Below are 18,402 nucleotides of genomic sequence, written 5' to 3'. Positions count from 1 at the left end.
TGGGACATTTATTATAAGGGAGTAAAAACTTCAGAGCAAACTGAAACCTGGAATTTGATCATCAGGATTCTTTACAGTCTTATAGTTGTGCCCCTCTGGGCATCTTCTTCTTTCTTTTCTTCCTCTGCAGATATTTCTAATTTTTTCTCCTGTCCACTTGGAAAACATGGCTGCCAATAGCTCTTGATTTACAGTTTGTATTCTAACAACTCAGAGACATATTGTCTCCTTCTGTTCTAATTCAAAATTCCCAGGAAGGCACTCATTGGAGAAACTTGCAGCCAAGAACCTTACTGAATCAATACATTATGGCCAAAATAGGAACGATCTCTTGGGGACACTGTGATCAACTCTTTCTGTGACAGAAGTTCAAGTACAGATCAAGTAACTAATGTGGGAGTTTGTAGTGGTGGACATGTAGTGGGGGGGGGTGGCTATGCATATTAATTTTGAGCCTGGCTGCTCTTGCTCAAATCACCCGAATTCTCATTCTAAGAACTGAAAATAATTCAAATTCTCTTCAACAATGAAACAGCTAAACAAATTGTGTGTTTTTCAATAATGAAATACTACACTGCGATAGAAAATTAATGAATTGCAGCTACCCACAATAATATGTATCAATTTCACAAACAAAATAATTTCGAGTGAAAAGGGCCACAAACCAAAATGAAAAGTACGATCCCTTTTATGAAACATTTAAAAATAGACACAGCTAGTGTTTAGTAATTCATACTTAAGTAGCAAAGCCGTAAATAAAAGCAAGAAAAAATTTACTGAATAATCAGGATTCTCTTTGGGGAAGAATGATAAAATGGTTACTGAGAGGGCCCGTGAAAAGGGTTTTGGGGATTGGCCATGTTTTATTTCTGGAGCGACATGGCTATTCCCTTTGTGAGAATTCACTGTGCTGCATGTTTATGTTTTATGCACTTTTTATATGGGAATTATGCCGCACAATGCAAAATTAGCCAATATTTCTAAAAGGGGGCCTTGGCCCTGCACGCTCAGAGTTATCTCCAGAGAGTAAGAGGAACAACAGAACTCCCACTAAATTGTGTGACTCTAATTATAGAGGAGCCTTAGGTCCTACACCTACTCTAGTTGTCCAGGTGATATCAAGCCTCATCAGAGCACATTCTTGCTACCATAGATCAGGGACCTAGAGAAGGGATATGTGCACTGTTTCCTACACGGATTGGTCTGGGCAGCCCTGCAGAGGCCTCTTATGCCTCTGGTCATGGAGGGTGAGCACCAAATCATCATCCCAACCCTTGGTCCTTAGGGTTCACTAGATCTGCAGACCCCTCTGATTTCCCCCAAGCCAGGGACTTTTGTTTTTAGACCGAGGAGTACCCCTGCCTCCAACTCTAAACTCTTCAGTGGATATAAGCTTTTGAAGGAAATACCCAGGAAGTATACTGCAAACATCCCTAGTCATCAAAGCGCAGAATCTGGGACCTATTTGAATTGGAGGTAAGCAAAGAGAAAAATGCAGGCAAAACAACAGTAACAACAGAAAAATGACCATTGAAATTACTAATTTAACATCCACAAATGAGTCTTTTCACCTATTTGCCATTTAAAGTAGTTAGAATAGGCTAAGAGCAACAAAAGACACAATCGCGGAAACAAGTAAAAAGTTATTTTTATTTTTTTGGTTTATAGTAAATTACAGAAGAAGACAGTTAGTTACTAGCATGGGTATAGCAGTTGTACATTGTCAGGGCCAATGACTCTTAAATATATTATCTCTTTCCATGTGGTCACAATATGGCTGCTCCAGAGGCACCTGGGTGGCTCGGTCAGTTAAGGGTCAGACTTTGGCTCAGGTTATGATTCCCACGGTTTGTGAGTTAGCGCCCCATGTCAGGCCCTGCACTGACAGCTCGGAGCCTGGAGCCTGCTTCGGATTCTGTGTTTCCTTCTCTCTGCCCCTCACCCACTTGTTGTCTGTCTGTCTGTCTGTCTCTCTCTCTCTCTCTCTCTCAAAAAAAAAAAAAAAACATTAAAAAAAACAATAATATGGCTGCTCCAAGGTAACCATCCCTTCATTCAAGGCAGCAAGAAGAAAGAAGTGTTAGGAGAGTGGCACCATTGCTTCTGTAAAGAAAGAAAAATCTTCCCAAGACTCTGCCAGTGGATATCTATCTGCTGACAAAACTCATTGTTCAAAACCAAACTCACTCTTAAGTGAAAGAAAGGCTTGAGACACGAGCATTTAATATGGCTCGCTGAAACTCTGTTGCCACAAATGAAGAGTGAATTGGACAGTTGAGTAGATAACCAGGAATGTCTACGGCATGGGGGTTGCATTTTATTATTTATAAAATGGTTTCACATCAAAGGATAATCATTTACGAACAGTTACTAGAAAGTTAATGGCAACCCAATCTAAACTATATCAGAAGCAAGAGCCTGCCTTATTTCTGACAAACTTTAGAAAGGCCCGTGAGTTTGAACGGGGAGTCATGCCCCTGCTCAAAACCACATGTGTTCATTTTTTATTTACTTTGTTTGAAGCATGTTTATATAAGTTCTGTTTTCAAGATAAAACTAGAATAGAGGAGGAGGAATACATTTAAAAGCACCTCAAATTCCCTCTGGCCCCATTTCCTAGTTTCATCTGTTACTAATCCCACATAGCTTCTGGTATATAGAATCATCGAGTGTTAGCAGAATTACCATAGATGAGTATTTCTTTACTATTGTAGCAACCAATTCTTAGTTATTTTCCTCCAAACTGCATAAGCGTTTCTTTTATAGGGACGGTGCTATTTTTTACAAAGTCAAAATCTGGACAGCAGTCCTTCATTCACCAGAAGAACAGTTAAATATGCCAATGATGAAAAAAGACTGTGTGTGTGTGTGTGTGTGTGTGTGTGTGTGTGTGTGTGTGTGTATACATGTGAACCCATGAAGTGGGGCCAAGATAGGTTGCACAAAAGACTGGATCACTGAACAGAGTGTTCGGGACTAACTCCTTGCAACTTGCATTCCTACCATAACAAAAAAAAATAAGAGTATAAACATAATAAATCAACAGACAGATAGACAGGCAGATAGGTAGATAAACCTCTGATATGTGTCCTCAGACTTGCAGATGTGCACACTCAGACGCGCAGCCAGACAAAAGGGTTTTTTATTATCATATTTCATAAAGAATCCCCTAGCCATGAACTAACTGCTAAAATATTTAGATAAGATTGAGTGTATAAAGAAGGAGAGGAAGGACGAGGAGGGTGCGACGGGGAAGAGAGGGAAGACGCGGAGGAGAAAGACCGGGGAGCTTAGGCATAAAATGTCATCTGAATCATAGCTAACATATTGCTCACCCAACACTACGATGCTTTAGAAAAATTATACCAAATCCAAAACCTGTCAAATGAGATTTAGCAACACAGTTCAGAAGTTATCCCCTATTGGGTAACTGTCTATAATCTTGCAACAAACCCCATAAGTGTTCACGGTAGTTATTCCATATGCTAAGGGCAGCATATCATTTCAGAGTTGTCAGTTTTAATTTCGGTGTTATTAATTTTACCATAAGCCTACAGACGTATATTTCAGAAGGCATATATCATGAAGATCGTAAACTTCCACAAAGAAGCTGGTGATAGTTATAGGTTATGTCACAGGTTTGATGGGAATTAGATTCTCAAGAGAATAGTAAGAGAGGGTTTAATGTATATGTCAAAGCATGCATGAAGAAACTAGCCTCTCCACAAATTGGCAGTCAAGATATGTCCAAACGATTAAAAATACTTTGGTGAGGTGTTTTTTTTTAATTAACAACATATTGTGTTACAAAAATGTAGGCTTTGCAGCAAACCTACGAGGTTGTGATGAAAAGTTCATTTATCGAAAAACTATTTTTATGTCTAAAAGTACTGCATCTTACATCAACATTTCTCAGTAATTTGATAATTTTTTTTTGAAAACAGGAATCTAATCTTTCATGGTATATTAGCAGACATCTTTCAATCACTGATTCACTGGTGTCTGTGGGCTTTAAAACTTGTGTAAAAGGAAACAGATACTGTGATCAAAGATGGCGGCAAATTCTTTGCCATTCATCTCACTGAAAGATAGAATCTATTTCCCTCCCCTTGAATCTGGGTGGTTTGCGGACTTCTCCAGTGGAATGCGGTAGGAGTGACTCTAAGTTTCCCTGAGATTAAGTTGAAGATTATTAATCCTAAAATATTAACCCTAAGATTAATCCTGAACTAGTCTCATCAATGGAAAAGCAATCATGAAAAATGATTAAATCTCAAATATGACCCACAGGTGGCTGCTAGATCCTTTGATCCTATCACATATGGATTTAATGCCTTAGGGCTTTCCCCTTTACCTCTTAGCACGTTCACTCTAGGAAGCAGGCTACCATGCAAAAAGTCCAACTGTTAGACCACCATATTGCAAGGCAACCCACATTACTCGGAAAGAGAGAAGTTACGTGCAGGAGAATTGCAGTGCCTCATATATGAGTGAAACTTTCTTAGGTCTTCCAACTCAGCCCCATCAGTAGCTGAATGCAGCTAGATGAAGGACTTTAGCTGACGTCGTGTAGCAGAAGTACAGCCCAGAACAGCACTGTCCAAATTCCTAACCCACAGGATGTTGAGAAAGAATACATTGTTTTTGTTTTAAGTACCGTGTCTTGAGGTGCCTTGTAGTGTGGCAATAGATAACCTACACAGATTATGGATATCGTGTGTGTATGTGTATAAACATATAAAACACACACGCCCATATTTGTAATTAATACAGGGGCACCTGGGTGGCTCAGTCAGTTAAGCATCTGACTTTGGCTCAGGTCACGATCTCATGGTTCGTGGGTTCGAGCCCCGCATAGGGCTCTGTGTTGACAGCTCAGAGCCTGGAGCCTACTTCAGGGTCTGTGTCTCCTCTCTCTGCCCCTCCCCCTCCCCCACACATTCTGTCTCTCTCCTCTCTCAAAAATAAATAAACATTAAAACAAATTTAAAGAGAAGTAATGCAAAATAAAATTTTGAATGAGAGATTAGCTTTGTATATTTGTAAAAAATGAACAAACAAGGATATACCAGAGATAGAAACAAGAGAGAAAAGAAACACAAATGAGACACATGTCACTATCACTTCAAAATATTTTTAAACAATGTGACTGTATTTTAATCATTTAAAATTTTAAAACTAAAATTTAGAAATAATTACTCAGGCAGAGAGAGACAGACAGATAGGCAGAGGGAGACAGAGAAGGAAAATGAGGTGGAGAAGAAGAGGGCTGTGATTTATATGCTATTTATTTTTAATAAATTAACTTGCCAAGTAGTGCTACACCAAGAATGGTAGAATTTTGGAAATGCTTCTTCCAGGAATTATATTTTGAGCAGCCTGGATGCCAGCCCTAAGTTAGTCTTCATATAGTCTCCTCAATGAAAATGATACCATGAAAGAGTCCTAAATCTCAAATGTGGCCCATTAATGTAACCTTTGGTTATGGTGGCATAAGAATTTAGCCCCCTATGGCCAGGAAAGGTAAACCTATTCATTTAGATACAATGTGAGAACTGAACCTCTTGGCCCCCCAAAAGCCTCAATTTTACTTTGTCAGTAAACCTTGGGTGATTTGTAGAAATCACCTAAAATCTATAAACTGTTCACTTAATGTTGAAATGGCCCAAACTGGAAGTCTTTTTACGAAGTATATTTAATAAGGGGTGTGTGTGTGTGTGTGTGTGTGTGTGTGTGTGCACACGCGCATGTATGCACAGGTGTGTGTTGTGTAGATGATTGCAGTTATCTTCATTGAATCTGATTTAAAAAAAAAGTTTATTTATTTTGAGACAGAGGGTTGGGGGACAGGAGCAGAGAGAGAGAGAAAGAGAGAAGGAGAGAGAGAATCCCAAGCAGGCTCCATGCTGTCAGCATGGAGTCAGATGCAGGGCTCACACTCATGAACTGTGAGATCATGACCTGAGCTGAAATCAAGAATCAGAGGGTTAACTGACTGAGCCACCCAGGTGTCCCCTGAGTCTGACTTTTTACTAGATATTTGTAATGTTAACTTGAGCGTTTCTTCAAAAAAAAAAAAAGGTAGCTCTTAACTGGATTTTATCAGAAATCATCTTGAACTTCTCTGCCACGAAACCCAAATATACTATCTACCCTAGGATCTTTGCAATGCCTCGCGTAAAACACAATATCATAATGATGAAACATGCAGTTTAACTCATAAGCATTTTTGAATAAAATGGCCAAAGAACTCCTCAGTAAAATAGAGTCCACTTTATTTTAAGAATTACTATGACAACATTAAGGCAAACAAATGGCCTGGTTAGAGTCGTCAGTGAATACTGCCCTGTAAACTGGGGTATAAATGTGACTCAGGAGGCCACAAGCCTCCCCACATAAAACTTCATTCTCAGGCACATTCACTGATTCACACCCAGTGAAAAATGATTCCTCTATTCCTACCCGGATATCCCTGCATCCATATTTTGTCTTAATAATATTTAAGTATTGGGGCTCCTGGGTGGCTCAGTTAGGTAAGCCTCTGACTTGATTTCAGCTCAGGTCACGATCTTGTGGTTGGTGACTTCGAGCCCCCGGTGGATGTCGCTGTGATTATATCCCTATTACGTGGTAACATTTGACAAAATCTTAGAAGATTTGGGGAGAATGGGCTAAGTTGATTTTGGAAGACCACTTGCTGAATACTCTGTGTTTATACTTTTGATTCCTGGCTCTACTTAAGCAAACACTAGACAGAGAGAAAGTATAAAGGGGAGTTGATATAAGCATCTGACAAAAAAAAATTCTGGCTGGGATCAGTGTCAGAAGAGGGACAAATGTGTTCAGAAAAATAAGCAAGGTTACATGGACAAACAGACATAGTCCGGTTATACCTCATTAACAGAGTTATGTTGATCACAAAAATGTAACTTGACATTTATATCACACTTCAACACTTCTATTACACTTTCCTGAAAAAAATCTTTCTCATATATAGCAATTTTTGTCATGTGACCCCACAACGTGCCAAGGAAGAAAACAGGGGAGAAATGTTTTATCTTCATTTCATAACTTAGACGGACAAAGCTTAAAAATGTTAAATGGCTCATCTATTAGCAACCGGTGCAAAGATTTTACCCTAAAGTCTTTTGTCTTGTAGGCCTGGCCCTTTCCACAGCAATGCTTTTCATCTCATTTTTATCAGGAAACGAGAGAAGTATAAATGAAGACCTTATCCCAATCTGGAATTCAATATAACATCTTGCCTAAGAACCATAAAATGCTGCAAAACATTAGCAGTGCTTATCGAAGGACTTTGTCTGTGTGCTGCTTTGGTTGCATTTGGTTTTGTCTGTGGTACAGATGTGTCAGGCAGGTCAGTCGCTCAACCTCCTAAGTGGTTGGCCTCCTACCTAATGTTACGGACTAAAGCTGAGTCCTAGCAATGGATGAAGTCAGATAGTGGAGGAAAAGGCATGGTGTTGGCTCCTATGTAATGGATTAAGCAGAAGCAAAATGCCAACAGTAATTAAAAATATATCTTGGTCCTAGGTTGATATTTAGCATCTTGTCCATTAGCTTACTGGCTTGAGAGTTCACAGCCTCTGTGGTCGTACCATTTGAGGGTTTTGATGTGGGCATTGTGGTAAACTCCAAACATTTGTCAGCACTCACTGGGGCTATTAATAGAAAAATGTACAAAGTTATATTGTATTAGATTTTTTTTGTTTTGGTGTATTTTTCCATGGAAGTAATAGAACCATTTCCTTTCTCATTAAAAAAAAAATATATTCTATGCTGACATTCCATTAGCCAAACATACAATAAGTTGCTCAGCTAGTTTTAGCACTAGGTTGTTCTCTGAATAAAAGCCAGATATTTTATTCTAAAAACAAATGTCACCTACTATATGCCGGGGATTATGACACAAGATTAAATTTTTTAAAAATTTTTTTTAACATTTATTTATTTTTGAGACAGAGAGAGACAGAGCATGAACGGGGGAGGGGCAGAGAGAGAGGGAGACACAGAATCGGAAGCAGGCTCCAGGCTCTGAGCCATCAGCCCAGAGCCCGACGCGGGGCTCGAGCTCACGGACCGCGAGATCGTGACCTGCGCTGAAGTCGGACGCTCAACCGACTGAGCCACCCAGGTGCCCCGACACAAGATTAAATAAAACAAAATTCCAGACAAATTCCTTTGACTGGCTTTTTGCTAGTTTTTATGGTAAGAAAATAATGAAATCTTCCTAGTCTGCTTAAATAAATCAAATTCATTTGCCTGATGATTAATGCATTTCAAGAAACACTTGTAGATCACCTACCATGAGAAAAATGTTCTAGAAGTTCATTCAGGGGCCTTCTCCAGTTAAAACTCAGCAAAAAATGCAAGATAAGATGTGGATGTATATAAACAAAGCTCTGGAAACAGTTTCTCTGTTCAGAGGATTCCTCCTTCGGAGTCCCCCGGTGAGGGAGACTGCTTTCGTTCATCTGAGGGAGGTCTTTGGATCATGAGGCTGTTAGTGTGACCTTCATGGAACCATCCTCCCCTCCAATGCTGCAAAAACTGGATCTGCTGTAGGTCCATGCGAAAATGGGCAGATGTGTCCTCTACCCAACTTGTGGCACTTTTTTGGGCAGCTCCTCAAGTAGCATTTCAGATACCCCGAGTTCCCCAAGTTTTTCTGGATTCTTTGGCTCATAGTCCCTTACTCAACCTTCAAAGTCAGCATTAACAGGTCAAGTTCTTCTCACATCGAACCACTCTGACCTCTTCTGTTGCTTCTTTTACTTTTAAGGGCTCTTTGATTACATTGGGATGACCCACATAATCCAGGATAATTTTCCCATCTCAAGGTCTTTAACTTAATCACATCGACAAAGTCCCTTTGCCCTGATTTCCAGGATGAGAACATGGACATCTTTGGGAGCATGGGGGGCATTATTCTGCCCACAACATGTACTACAAATACACTTATAGTCTAGGTCCAGGCCATATAAATACACTGTAATTGAAATGGTATCTGATTCAACTACCCCCTTCCTCCAGGCCTTCAAAGACTAAAGTGTACAATCTTTTGCTTTTCAGAATGATTGTATGTTTAAATCACCTTCTCCCCAAACAATATAAACAGATAGGTCTCTTTCTACATAAACAGATATCACCATTTGGTAAGAAGTATGAACTCTGAAGTCATAGAGACTTATTGTGACCTTGGACGTCATTTCTGAACTTTAATTCGTTTATCAATGAATGTGGGTAATAAATCCCCTTTCATAAAGTATCTAGCACGACACTCACTGGTACTCAACAGCTATTGTTTCTCTCCCGTAGATAGCTACCACCCCTCACAATACCACCAAAATCTTCTCAAAGGAGAAAACTCAGAGGTCCTGTAAGATTGCAGACCATTTTATGCATTTGTGTACACACACACACACACACACACACACACACACACACTCCGTGACACGAAATCAGTAAAATCAGAGGTGTAGACTACTTCACCTTGCTTAAACCACGGCAGGGTGTTCTGAGTCCAGTTTGGTATTCTGACTGGACCGTGGTATCAAATGCTTTGAGACACATCTGCTCCAAAGGTGAGACAAGTGGCTATTTTGGTTTATCCTGGGGCCCTTGAAGTCCTATCTCAGAATCCTGGAGGTTTAAAACTGGAATCTAGTAAAAACTTAAAAATTGGAGATCATCTCGTCCAGCACCTCAAACAGAGTCTTTCAGAGTCTGTTCTGGTGGTGGGGGGACAAGAGCCGGAGGAGACCTGTGCGTTTCCCAACCTCGCCTCAAGCAGACTGAACACCTCTTGGGCCTGTTCTACAAACACGGCTCTTACATAAAATTTGTTTGATGATGGGGTTCTGCTGAATTTGTGTTTTTCTTTTTCGAGCCATTGATTTAGTTCAGGCCCCTCATTTTACAAAAACGAAAGTGATTTGACCTGTGTTACTCACTTCAGCTTGCTGCCTTTCCAAGGGGCCGCCATTGCAAGAACAGGGATCGCTCACAGTCATTGTCAGACGCAGCATCAACTGCTCTGCAATCAGCCAAGGGCATTGTGCTAAGAAGCCATCAATTATCCCGAGTAGTCAATGAGAGTTTGCTGTTGTAAAGGGACTCAATTGAAGATAATCCATAAAAAATCAATTACATTATTATTTCTTAATTAGGGCACTTGACAATATAGCTTTCCTCAGCAAAGCCATCAGTGAATAAGCACATAAATACACATAAATAAATGCTGCTTCCCTCCCACTGAGCTCCTCAATAAGTTCACAGTGACCTTTATCACCAAATATTCTTCCAGACAAGAACGTTTGCATGTTTAAGAAGACTCTCAAGCTGTTTTTCTCTTTTGGATGGAAAAACAACTCCATCACAAGTGCTAAGGTAATAATAGTAATATATTTGTAGATTATTAAAATATCATGCAATGTATGTGTAATGCTTTCCAATTTACAAAGTGCTGTCACAGTTCATTTCCTCTCTTCGAGGCAGTGGTGAGCTCAACTCTATACCTTGAAGTATGCCAAATATGCCCTTGCACCAATAACTGATAAGGAGGTACCTCACCATATGTGATTATTTTCAATGACCCTTCTCCATTCATCCCTGACCTTATCCAATTTCAAACGAATTTTTCTTCCCAGCTTCTGAGTCATGGCTTCATCTCTCATGTGTAGCCTTGAGAAAGTCCTCTGGACAGAGAAAGTCCTCTAGTTTTGTTTTTTTTTATTGAACCAGTATTCGTTGAATGTGTGATATGCAATAGACGTTATGGAAACAAAGCTTCCTAATTTACAGAGTTTGTATTCCAACAGACAAGTGCTTATAATGAAACGTGAACTCCAAAACTCTACAGGCTTCTGGGAAAAGTATGCCTTTTCCATACTTAGGAGGGAGGGGAAGGCTTTCTAAATGAAGTACCAGCTAAACTGAGACTGGAATAATAAATAGAAGTTAACAGGATGGAGTAAAATATCATGTTCAAAGGCCCAGGCATAAGATACTCTATGGCATGATAGCAGATCTAGGAGTGCCTGGATAGCTCAGTTGGAAAAGCGTGCGAATCTTGGTCTTGGGGTCATGGGTCCAAGCTCCACACTGGGTGTAGAGATTTCTTAAATAAATAAAACTTGAAAAAAAATCTCAGATCTAAAGGTAGCTCAAAATGACTGGAGCTCGAAAGGAGCCGAGAGGATTGATTAGAGTCCCACATAGAGATAGAGAGAAGAGAGTTGTGGAAGAAAGGTGTTCTAGGCAAAAAGTTCAATATAGACAGTCCCAGAGAAAAAAGAAGCAGGGACTGAAAAAGCTGACTATTCCTGGTGAAACAAGAAGGATAATGTTTAGCACTGAGGGTGGAATCAGAACCAGACCACAGAGAACCTTGTAAACCATGTTAAAGGGTTTGAATTCTTGTAACAGTGTATTTAGTAAGGATACTCCAGAGAAACAGACCCAATAGGATTTGTTTTTTTCTTTGTTTGTTTATTATAGAAATTGGCTAGGGGTACCTGGGTGGCTCAGTGGGTTAAGCGACTAACTCTCGATTTAGGCTCAGGTCATGATCTCACACCGTTGGTGAGTTCGAGTCCCACATTGGACTCTGAGCTGACAGCACGGAGCCTGCTTGGTCTCCTGCCTCCTTCTGTCTCTGCCCCTTCCCCACTTGCTCTATCTCTCTCAAAATAAATTAAAATAAAAAAACTTAAAAAAACACTGATTAACATAGTAATGGAGGTCAAGAAGTCCCATAATCTGCCATCTGCACGCTGGAGAACCAGGAAATCCAGGGCCATAATTCAGTGGTATAATTCAGCCTGAATTAAAAGGCCTGAGGTGAGGTGGGCAGGTGGGGCCTGGTATATGTCCCAGAGGCTCAAGACCCAGGAGCCCTAATGTCCAAGAGCAAGAGAAGATGAACAGGTCAAGGAGAGAGAGAGAGAGAGAGAGAGAGAGAGAGAGAGAGAGAATTGACCTTTCCTCTGACTTTTTGTCTGTTTGAACCCTCAGTAGACTAGATGAAGCCCAGTCATATTGGTGAGAGTGGATCTTGTTTACTCAGTCTACTGACAGATTCAAATGCCAATCTCTTCGGGAAGGACCCTCACAGACACACCCAAAATAATGTTTCACCAGCTATCCAGGCATCCCTCAGCCCAGCCAAGTCAACACATAAAATTAACCATCACAAAAAAAAACAAATCTCATTTTTATTCTGCCCCAGGATAATCCATTCTATACACAGCAATCAGAGTGTTCTTTTTACAACATCCATCCCTGCCTATCCTGTTTCCTCCTCATCTTAAAACACTCCACTCATACATGGGAAAGAATCCAAACTCCTTACCATGACCTAGAAGGCTCTACACGATCTCGCCCCCCGTTCACCTCTCTGACGTCATTGCAAAATTGTCTCCCGTTGCTCATGTTGCCCCAGTCGCATGAGCCTTGTGTTTGTTCTACTGGCATGTTAAACCTCTTGGTGCCTCGGGGGTTTCACACTTGCTGTTCCCACCGCCTAAAATATTCTTCCCCAGATCTTAACATGACTGGACTTGACATGACTTAACATGACTGGACAGACATTATCAGCACAGATGTCATCTCAGGCAGGCCTTCTATCATTCTACTCCCAGGTTGCCCTGGGCTCCAGCCAAGGCATATCCCTAGCATACCATTCTGAACTGTTTTCTGCAAGGCTGTATTGCTATACTAGGTAGGGAAGGCTGGCGGATGCTTCCCAGGGTAGAATGACTCAAAGGCAATAAGAGTGTATTTCTCAGATGTAACAGTCCAAGGTAGGTAATCCTAATTGAATTGTGACTCTTCTCCCTGCAGTAACACAAAGACCCGGGATGCTTCCATAGGGTGGCTCTGCCCTTTTCTAAGGCTTCCATGGGAGGGAAAGAGAGACTTGGCCTGAAAGGGGCACACATTGTTTTTGTTTTCTCTTACATTCCATGCAGGGAGAGTGAGTTCCCTGACCACACAAGCAGCTATAAGGGCAGTCCAGCCAACTTCCCAGCTATGAGTGCAGCCTGCAAAGAGAAAGCAGGTTTTAGTGGATATTTACCTCTGCTATAGCAGCAAAAATGCTTTTTAAAATTATCATGGTTATTTATCAATGCACTTACTAGTTGTAGTATTATTACCTCATTCCCCCATCAGAAATTAAGCTGAGCTACGTGATGCCAGAAACTTTTTCTATTATGGATAACACTATAGCTTTATTTCTTAGAATAGGGCCTAGGAGAGTAGAGGATGAATAAATTCTTGTTTAAAAAAAATACGTTTAAACAAAAGCGGAGCTGGAATTAACCTTGGTCTTCTTATTCACATCTGACACTTTTTCCACCATGGGGCTCAGCTTTCCAAAAAAAAAAAAAAAAAAAAAAAAGGAGCCAGATACCTGGCCCTGGCTGACTTAGGAAGTGCAAGTAAGACAATCAGTGGCTTCTGAGGTTCAACCCAGCTCTGAGATCCTGTGTGGCTCTAATTTCCTCTATTGTGATGAGGAAGCTGGCTCTCTAGAAGATAGGGGAAATTTGCATTAAATACGACAATGACAGGGGCCCCCGGGGTGGCTCGGTTGGTTGAGCTTCCAACTCTTGATTTCAGCTCAGGTCAAGATCCCAGAGCCATGGGATGGAGCCTGCTTGAGATTCTCTGTTTCCCTGTGCCCCCTTTCCCATTCACCCTGTCTGTCTTTTTCTCTCGAAAAAAAAAAATTAATTAAAAAAAAATAAGACAATGACTTATATTCAGTGGTTTGGCTTAGGGCTGGGCACGTTTTCAAAACTGAAATTGGCCTTGGTACAGACCCCAGTACCTTTAGGCATGCCATCAGTTCTGTGGGGCTGGTTAACTGCATCTCTTGGGAAAGGCAAGCAAACAGGATAGAAATGTGCTTTGAACCGATGCAAGCCTTTCTGTTATTTAAATGCAGCTAAGGTACCATATCCTTAATTGGTAAAGCGATCGTACTGATTTCCTCCATGTCGCAATAATTCCAGGCTAGTGTCTGGTATTTCGGAAAGGAAGGCTCAAAAAATGGGTGTTGAATGTACATATATTAGATTTAAAGTATCAGTGACACTTAGAATGTTTAAATATGTGAAAAAATGAAAAAGCTGGCCAGGAGAGTTCCTCAATTGGGGAAGTCCCCAATTCCCCATTTTTGAAAAATGCCAGTGTCACCCAGCATTTTGCCGCTTTGATTGCATGTGCAGGCCAGTAGGATCTCACCAGCACCCCCTGCAGGAATCACCTCTGCCTGGAGTGTTTGTGGAAAAGGGGTATTTTGGCATGACTGCTTCAGAGTCCCATTCCCTTGTGTCTCCTTCTATGCTACTCCTGACTTCCAAGTACTAATAAATACCTTGATTCTCAGCCCTACAGCTACTGTTCTTTCACTGTCTTGCTATCTGCAAAGAAATGGCCATTCTCTCTTTTATATCCCCAAACACACCTCAGCTGCTGTGCGTACTGCAGTTCCCCCTTATCTGTGGGAGGTACATCCCAAGACCCCCAGTGGATACCTGAAGCCATGAGAGTACGGAACCCTTTATGTGCTATGTTTTCCCCTATACGCACAAGCCTACGATCAAGTTTAATTTATGAATTAGGTACAGTAAAAGATTAACAGCAATAACTAATGATTAATACAATCACAGCAATATCATGTAATAAAAGTTATGTGAACGTGGTCTCTAAATATCTGACTGTACCGGACTCACCCTTCTTCTGGCGATAATGTGAGATGATAAAATGCCTACGTGATGAGACGATGTGAGGTGAATGACATAGCCTTAGGCTACTATTGGCCTTCAGATGATAGGTCAGAAGGAGGACCGTCTTCTTGCAGAGTGCAGTTGGCCATGGGTAACTAAAACCTGCGGAAAGCAAAACCACGCATAATGGGGGAACTACTGTATGGAACTTTTACTGCAAAGATAAGACAAGGTAGCACTGAACAAGATCCAACCTAGAGGTGAACCCTAAACTCTTAAAAATTCTACCAGCCCAAATAGAGGGGTGGTCAGTTTTAAAGCTCACTTGCTTTCACCTTATCAAGGATCTTTTCTATCTACTGGAAGAAGATACCCGCTAGTCCTCTACTCCAACCCTCAGGTCTTATCAGTGCCACCTTCTGAAGGTTCTCTCTGGGTACCATTGCTGGCGCTGTCCTCACTGGGTACAACCCCAAAGTGCAGGAGAATCAAGCCTCTTAAAAGCATCCATCAAGCAGGGTGAAAAAACATACCCCTATTATTACGCTCCTGTGGTTATTTGCGTGTACTAGATCTGGATGATGGGACTTCTGTGCCGTGATGTGCTGCTGTGCATTATGTCCCAACTCCATGCATAATGGTGTCACACTGGTAGCTTGAAATAGACCATGGTGGGAGCATTTACGCCAAAGAAATTGACAAACACTGCAAATCAGGGCTCTGTTTATCCCCAGCATGCCACTTACTAAACGTTTCCCAGTATACCTCTGGACACCTCTGAGGTTACACACTGGCTCCCAGGGTTCCCCCGTGGGATTCAGCTCTAGTTACCCACATGGATTGGGTACCTGCATGTCTCTGCCTCAGTTGCTTGCTTTGCCTGCTGAGGTCTTCTGAGATCACTCCCAGAATAAATCTTTGTTTAAGAGTCAGCTGCTGGATGAACTCAAATTAAGACACTGCTGGGCACTTCCGTGTAGGTTCATTAAGACCTCCGTTTGGCCTCTGGACTACCTCTGCATATCCAAAATAGCCACCTACCCCTACCATATACCTTTAGCAAAGAAGGAATAGAATCCCTGAGATGATTTTCTCAAGGAAGATTTTCCTGACCACCCTATCTAAAATAGCAACCTCCTCCACCATCCCTGGTCCAATATTACTTTTCTTCACAGCATATATTACCACCTGGCATAATGCTAGATATCTACTTGTTCATTAATTTATTATCTGTCTGTTCCACTAGACTACGAGTTCCATAAGGACTAGTGCTTTCTTTATTTGCCTCTAATCTCTACAGTTTTGGTGCAGTCTAAACCCTATCCTATGTGTGATGCAATATAAACATTAACTGATCCATCAGACAAAACTGAATCAGACACAGGGGATATAAAGAAAAATATACCGTGATTCTTCCCCTGAGAAGTTAAGAGGCTAACGGAGGAGATGTTTATCAGATAATGACAATGCATTGTGCTAAGAGGTATTACTGGTGGCCTAGTTTATCTATAAGGAGTCTATTTGCTTCGCATCTGGCATAGGTACCAGTGTTTCTCCACTCCCATCATCCTGTCTCAGCTCAACCTCACCTCAGTTATGTTCCTTTAAATCAGTGCTTCCTCCAGGAATTTAAATCTTCCACAGATCCTATCAGAGTAAGCTTATAAGAATGCAGCTATGACTATGTCTTTTCCCTCATAAAAGGCTTTGAGCTGTTTAGCACTGCCTGCAGAATAAATTCTAAACCTTAAACATACGTGAACACTTCTTCAAGGTTGTTTTAGCCCCCTTTACTTCTCCAGCCACATCTTTACATCTGAACTCCTAACATCTCCCCAAACAGAAATATTTTTCTCTTGCTTCCTTTCTCTAACTGGGCGGGGGGGGGGGGCACCCTTTCCCCACTATATCCACACCTACTGTGACCATTACCACATGACTGTTGGATGATAATTCACAAATATCTGCATGTCTTACAAGTGAGGTATGACTGTCTTTGTTGTTGACAGTCGTTTCAAGGATATTTTTTATAGCTAACAGCCTTAGAAGAGAGAGATAGTGTCTCCCTCTGGAGCAGAGGGTAAGTTTGTTTGTTGCTCATGATAAAAGACTTGGGCTGCCTAAGGTCAAGGTGTCACTCCTGTAACGCAAACTGCTATGTGTTTAGGTGTCTTCAGGTCCCCATCATGTCTCCTTGTGGGAATTGGGGCACAAGGAACCAAAGGGAAAATCTGTTGATGTGCTGGCTATTTCTAGTGTGTGGAGTAATACGCTGTCATTTATCTCCAATCCAGGTGTGTCACGTTTTCTACCACTGTCCATTCACTTGCCAAAAGGGTAAAATCTTGGACTACGCAGTTCTTGATAATGGCTAACCTTTGCTTAAGTTTAAGACTTAGCTGAAGGATTATATTGTCAAAGGAAAACTGAAAGAAAGATGCATTTAGAAAAGGAAAGAAAATATTTACTTTCAAAGAGTATAAAAGAGGCTATGATAGTCTCCAAAGATGGCCCCTGTCTAGTCCTTTCCTTACTTACATTATACTCCTCACATCAATGGATTGAGTTTAATTCCTATCCCCTTGAATCTGGGCTGGTCTTAGTGTGGCAGCAATTATGTTCTAGGACTTCTAAAATTTTTTTTTAATGTTTATTTCTTTTTGAGAGAGAGACAGAGTGTGAGCAGGGGAGGGGCACAGAGAGGGAGACACAGAATCTGAAGCAGGCTCCAGGCTCTGAGCTGCCTGACGTGGGGCTCGAACTCACAAACCCTGAGATCGTGACCTGAGCTGAAGTCGGACGTTCAACAACTGAGCCACCCAGGCACCCCTGTTCTAGGACTTCTTAAAGTAAATTACCAGAAGCCTTTTAGCTTCTACTTGGGTCTCTTAGAATACTTTCTTTGGAGACAACCCCTTTGGGGACAACTCACTCATTTACCATAATCTAAGAAAAATCTAAGTCACATGGAGAGGCCATGTTTAGGGGCACTGGTCAACAGGCCCTACTGAGCTTTGTTTCACATGTAAATGAGCCATCTTCAACATCTGGCCCAGTAGAGCTCCCAGATAACATCAGTCTCAGCCATCACTTGAATGCAACTGTATGAGAAACCTCAGGTGAGAACCACCCAGCTAAGCCTGCTCAACCATAAGTGATAATAACAGATTATTTAAACTGCTTAGTTGTGGGGTGGGTTATTATGAAGCAACAGATAAATGGAGCAGAATTAGCCTTCAGAAGGCTTGAATCACCATGTCACCAAATAAAATACATAACAGATATTTAAACACACACGCGCGCGCGCACACACACACACACACACACACACGACTACCAATGTAAGCATATTGTTCTTATCATGGTAGAAAAACAACAACTTTCTCTGACGGTTATCGAGTCAAGAAGATTATCACATATCTGCAGACATCAGCATAGCCACAAGCAGGCATCAAATGATTGCCTTTCTTAAGAGTCCAGGATAATGGGAAATAGTAAAGGCTTTATTCTTTTGAAGACCTGCCTGTACCATAACTAACCCTAACAAGGTGATCCTGTTGGTTTTAGTTTGTCGCAGGGCGCATTTTTTTTTCTTGCTGTGGAATGTGAAGAGCACAGTCATAGTGGAAGTCAAACAAAGAGTTTTTGC

Source organism: Felis catus, chromosome C2, assembly GCF_018350175.1.
Source record: "Felis catus isolate Fca126 chromosome C2, F.catus_Fca126_mat1.0, whole genome shotgun sequence".
In the NCBI taxonomy this organism is placed as follows: Eukaryota; Metazoa; Chordata; class Mammalia; order Carnivora; family Felidae; genus Felis; species Felis catus.
The sequence above is the reverse complement of the archived record's forward strand: the minus strand, read 5'-3'. Positions refer to the sequence as shown.